We start from the raw sequence: 6,000 nt of genomic DNA, 5'->3' as shown, positions 1-6,000 counted from the left end.
CCACAACTTCTTTGGGCAACCTGGGCCAGTGTCTGACCACCCCCATAGGAAAGAATTTCTTCCTAATATCTCATCTAAATCTCTCTTCTTCCAGTTTAAAGCCATCACCCCTTGTTCTATCACTCCCTGCCTTTATTAAAAGTCCCTCCCCAGCTTTCTTGTAGCCCCTTCAGGTACTGGGAGGCCACTATAAGGTCTCCCTGGAGCCTTCTCTTCTCCAGGCTGAACAGCCCCAACTCTCTCAGCCTGTCCTCACAGCAGAGGTGCTCCAGCCCTTGGATCAACCTCGTGGCCTCCTCTGGACCTGTTCTAACTGGTCCATGTCTTTCTTGTGTTGGGGGCTCCAGAACTGGACACAACCCGTATTACAGTCACATTTCAGATTCACTGTGGATTAGAATGGATCAGTAATATGGCTGCAGTGTGGGGGCAAACAAGGATTAACTCCATCTCAGCCCAAAAACCTCTGCTACCCTCTTCCTCCAGCCCTCTCAGGGATTCATCATCCGATATCCTCCTCATCACCACTGGAAGTGGCTGGAGAGGGCAGAGATGGGAGGGCGCAGGACATCCCCTCCACACACACCTCCTTCCCAGCTACAGTAGCTGTTTGCCTATGAACACAGCATGAAGCAGCTGCTCCCAAAGGATGCGGATGATAAACTGCACCTCTGAACCATACTTAGAAAGGGAAAGTATGTATATACATGACTTTACAAGTGCTTTATCTCATGTCCCTCTGTTAAGGACTCTGCAGAGCAGAGCTAAGTCCATGGGACAGCAGGCTCTCTGAATCTCTCTGTACAAGGAAAAAGCAGCCCACCGAGTTCAGGACAAGATGCAGCCCTTTGGCTTTGAAGTTGTTTCCATAACTTCTGAGATACTGCTAGGTATATACTCAGAGCTCTTGAAAATTCAGTGATGTAAAGAAACATCAAGGAAACATTCTTGAAATATTGGCCAGAAGAGAATCAGACCATTTCCACACTGCCTTCCTCTGAAGGGAAGGCTCTTGAGAAAACAACAAATCTTGTCTAGACTGCAACTTCACTCAGACAGTGCTCTTGGAAACACAGGAGATGCCTCTGTTTACTGTAGTTCAGAACAGCTTTAAATCTTTCAGTGCAACAGACTTATTACGACAATTTTATTATCATTATTTGCAGACCAATTCCATGCAAGACCTATCATATACCCTAACACAGACTTCAAACAGTTACCACATTTTTCCCCCCCTTGAAACCTGAATATCTTTTTAGCTGTTAGGCACAGAGAAAAATTGCACAGAGATACTCATCTTCCTTTAAAGACACTATTAAATCATACCCCTGTCTGAACTGAAATCAATATCCTTCCTTTTCACATTGAGCCTCTTAACTTTTTCTCTTTTATTTTTTTTATTTTTTTTTAAGAACACTAACTGCAGCATTTAGGTTTTAATGAAACAATTACATAGGTATATTTTACTTACCGTGGTAAACTTTCCCCTCCATTCTTGTCTCTCCTCTTGCTCTCCTTCCTGCTCTGCCCCTTTTAAAAAAAGTCTTTAGTTTGCTTTCTTCCACTATCTGCTGTGGTTAGTGTGGGTAGAGAAAAGATATAGAAGCTGATTCCTCACTTACTGTTAATTTCACGGCCAGTTCATACCCTCACACAGCATGAGAAACAAGACCATCATTGCTTATTAAATATCATGCACAAGTAGTAGTTTTATGTCTTTCTAATTCCATGCCATGTGTTAACAAATACAAATTTGTACAGCCTTGAAGTGAAAGCTCTGGACACCCTGTCTTCAGAGAGGTTACACACTGTATAAAAATGTCAGCTTAATAAATAGTCTATTAATATATGAAACAAAGTTCATCAGAAGTGGTAAACTCAGATTGCTGAACTTTTCCTTCTTCTGCTAATATGTTCTGCTTCCTACACAACTCCTATATATATATTTATATATATATTTTAAGGATGAACACCAGTTTCACAGCTGGAACAGCAATCTCATGTTCATGGTTAATACACCTTGACTTCACTTCAAGTCACAATCTCTCAGCCCTGCTTTAGTTTTCCAGATTATTCTTTTGGGAGCAAAAACTGGAAATTCCTAGAACAGATTTGAAGAACAGCTTGTTAAAATAACTGCCCATACCTGTCATCTCAGTATTAAGATTGTATTACCAAAATAAGCAAAAAATCCTGTTAGACCTTCAGAGAATTCAAGTTGGTTTGTAATCTAAAGAAGCACATTGCAGCAGCTGGAGGTACCCCTGCTAAACTGGAACGACACACTACTGAATAATTTGCTTGTATTTATTTGTATAATAATAATAATGACTACATTATGTCATTCAATGAAAGCAAGGGAGCAATTCTTACTTACTGTATCCTACGGCCTCCTACTATTAATGTGACATTAAAATACATTAGAATGTATTTATAAATAAAACAATTCTATATTTGCATACCTCAATGTTAGAATTACCTCTATGGAGATGAAGGGACTGTACAGGTTAGGTCAAATCCTGTATGAGTGAACTCTGTCTAAGGTTGCAGAACATCAAAGAACATGCTTAATAACTGACTTTAATACGTCTGCCAAACTTTATGACTTTTCTTACTTCAGCTGGGTAACAGATGACCATTTAAATGTATTTTACAGCTTTATAATAATCACCTCAGAGATTTTTATCTTTTCTTCTAAGAGAATGAAAGACAATTTTTTGTTCCTTAAACAAAAATTTAGTGCCATGTTCTCATTATCTAGAGGGGGTGAACAAAAAAAGATGCATTCTTAGATGTAAGTACACTTGGTAGAAGATTTTTGGTCACTTGTTTATTGGCATTTCTTAGAGCTAAGAGCTGGGTACTTCTGAGTAATTTCTTCTGTTATCTGCCTTCCATTAAAAATATCTGTCAAATCAAAGAAAGTCTATATATCTTTTCACCTAGAACTAATTTTGTGAAAAATGGTTCCTCCAAATTGAAGGACAACTGAATTCTTAGGATTTTGAACCCCTGATGACCACCTTACTCCTACACATAAACTGACCACTATGGCTCAGGTTGAGCACATTAAATTACTACTTTCATTAGGTTTCATGCCATTCACATGCTCAATTTACTAGAATTTAAGTATGTGTATAAAGACAGCATCACTTAAATGAATTCTTAAATAGTCTGCTAAAAGAGTATGAACTCAGGTATCAAGAGATCCCTTCTAACAATTCATGTCATTGTGGTTGAAAATTTTGAAGCAATCATTCTATGAAACTTTGATGTGTTTTTACAGCACAAAGAGTGGCCTGGACAGGGTTATGAACAAACTGTATACTTTTAAAGTCCATCAACCTTTTCTGTCACTTAATCACCATTATTAATAAAAAAAATATATATATTTAAAAATAACTACAAAAGAAGTGTCACCGGATAAGGAATGATTCAAGAAAGCATACAGATTGGAAATACCAATGGCAAGTAAAAATGCATTACTTCAATCATATTGCTGAAGAGAACTGTCCTGTATCACTTCTGCAGTTATTCAGGCTTGGCACAGTGTCAACTTTTACCATATGGCTTTTTCTTCCCTCGTTGAAAGTGAATCTTTCTGTCAAAGAGCAGCTGTTCTAAATTATCACATCAAATTTTAACCTTACAGTAGACAACCACTAAAGGCACAGATTCATGAGAGTGAAATAGTTTGCCTCCTTGACCTATGAAGGATTTGTCATTGTTTAGGTCTATTTCTGCCTTAGCACAATAGATACACCAATTGGCAGAGTATTCGAGGTGGGTAGGTACTTAAAGGTGAAGCTACAAACAAATTCTAGGCAATTAACTCTACTCTTCCTAAAAAGACTGTGCGAAGTTGTTATGTTCCTGTTGTGCTACCAAGAATAAAACTGCAATTTCAAACGCAAAGAAAATGTGACATTACAAATGCAACCCTTGTTATTCAGTTTGTAAGCCAAAGAATCAGTCAATGCTGGTACTCCTCCTGCAGCCTTCAGTGTTTCAATAAAATCTGATACCAATTACTGGTTATTTAGATGTCTGCCAACAGCATGTTTTGACAACATCTTGTGCTTCACGCTGAGGAGCAGCAGACATATAGAAAATTCTTGTCGTCTTGTACTCATCTTTCAAGATGGTTCTTACTTGAAGAGCATTTCCATCAAACGTTATCAAAACTCACAGCTCTCGCTACAATCGCTCTCTATTGAAATCTAGTGCCAGCTGTCAGTTGTAATGCAAACCCCTGTTAGCCTTTATAAATTCCACTCTGGAACTAATAAGGGATTGTCCAACAGCTCTGTGCACAGACACAAGTGGCAGAGAAACCGATGGAAAAAGCGTGTATTCAGTGAATTCACACTGACAATACAATCTTTGTGCAACTCTGAGCTAAGCTGATATTGCAAATCACCAAAGACAGTACAAGCAAAACATGTTCAGGATGATACTGTTAATTTCGTTTTTAATCTTTCCAAAGCCTCCAAAGAATTGAAGCCATTAAAATGAAAAGGTTAAGGAAATGCCAGCAAGATCCCTTAGGATTCTCTGTGATAGACATCCATAAGATATCTGCAGTAAAATCCTGCACAAAAATTCAACAGTAGCGGTCTTGAACATGTAAGTGCCAGAGAATTAAGGTGAGAATTCCTATATTAAAAAGAGAAAGCAAATGTCTCGCACATACTTGTTAAACTGTAGAGAATCTGCATCAATACCTAATACATTCCAATACTTTGGAGAGTGCCTGAGGTTTTTTTGCTGGGGTTTAGGTGGGGAGAGTAGTCTTTTTGTTGCTGGAAAAGGAAGTGTGGGGACAACGGAGAAACTGTCAAAATACGCACAACGTCACATAGCAAGCACCACCCCTAAACTGGTAAAAGATCTGGACTGAATAAACATACAGCACAACTGTATTAAGTTGTATTTTTTAAGTTATTAACATTTTTGCAAATATTTCATTTTGTGAGTGAACCTTTTCACTGCCCAACTACTTTCAAATACAAATCTTGATTCTGAATTACCTTATCATCTCATATGTTGACACTGTAGTACTGAACAACTTGGGAGAGATGTATTAGTAAGCTTGTCTAAAGAACACTAAGTTCCCAATAATTGAACATTAAGAAACTTAACAGAAATATTTATAATCTTGTTTTTGTTTAAATATTTCTACCACAGTCTCCAAGAAACTTTGTATAGATTCTTTTCAAGTAACTACAGAGCACTGAAAGAACACTTTTCTAACTTGAGAATCTGTACAGCGTCATACCGAAAAAGCCTCTTTCATTTCACAACGTTTCTTTTTAATTTTTGCTTCTTTAGGACGCGTGACAAATGCGCTCACAAACCATAAGATTGCGCCCAAGAAATTTTGCCTTAAAATCTTGCATTTTAAATCACCTGCTTATGACATATTGGAGAACATTTTTCAGATTTGTAACAGTCAGACAATGTTACATAAAATTTGGCTGTCATCTTTTTGAAGTATTCAGTGCAACCTAATTCTTTTCCTATGAAAAATCATCTGGATATCTCTGACATAACTTTTGCAAGAGTTAACTAAATTCTAGACAAGAAGGTAAATCCTTCATTAGGTGCTCTGTTTATGTACTTATAAAATGGATAAAACAATGAATATTTTACAAATAAAGGGATTAATAATTTATAGCTGCTGTCATTTTAGTTTACTAGCTTGAAAGATTAAGAGTCCCTTTTAAAAAGCATCTCTCTCGCTTTTTAAAATCAAAACAATTCTTCAAACCATAGGAAAAAAAAATACACTTCAAACCTCTGCTTTAAAAAATGTGGATCCCTAGCTTCTTCAGATTTCCTGTTAATGGGAACTCTCTTAATAGTTCCATTATGATGATATTATATGTTCAGTTCCTACATTTTATTAAACATAACTGTTCCTATACAGAGCCTAAGAGTTAAAAACACATACTTCTGTGGTGCAAGCAACTTATCTGAGCTACTCAGCTATTTCCAAAG

This window comes from Antrostomus carolinensis, unplaced genomic scaffold, assembly GCF_000700745.2.
Source record: "Antrostomus carolinensis isolate BGI_N321 unplaced genomic scaffold, ASM70074v2 scaffold1662, whole genome shotgun sequence".
NCBI classification, from domain to species: Eukaryota; Metazoa; Chordata; class Aves; order Caprimulgiformes; family Caprimulgidae; genus Antrostomus; species Antrostomus carolinensis.
Note: the sequence above shows the minus strand (reverse complement) of the source record.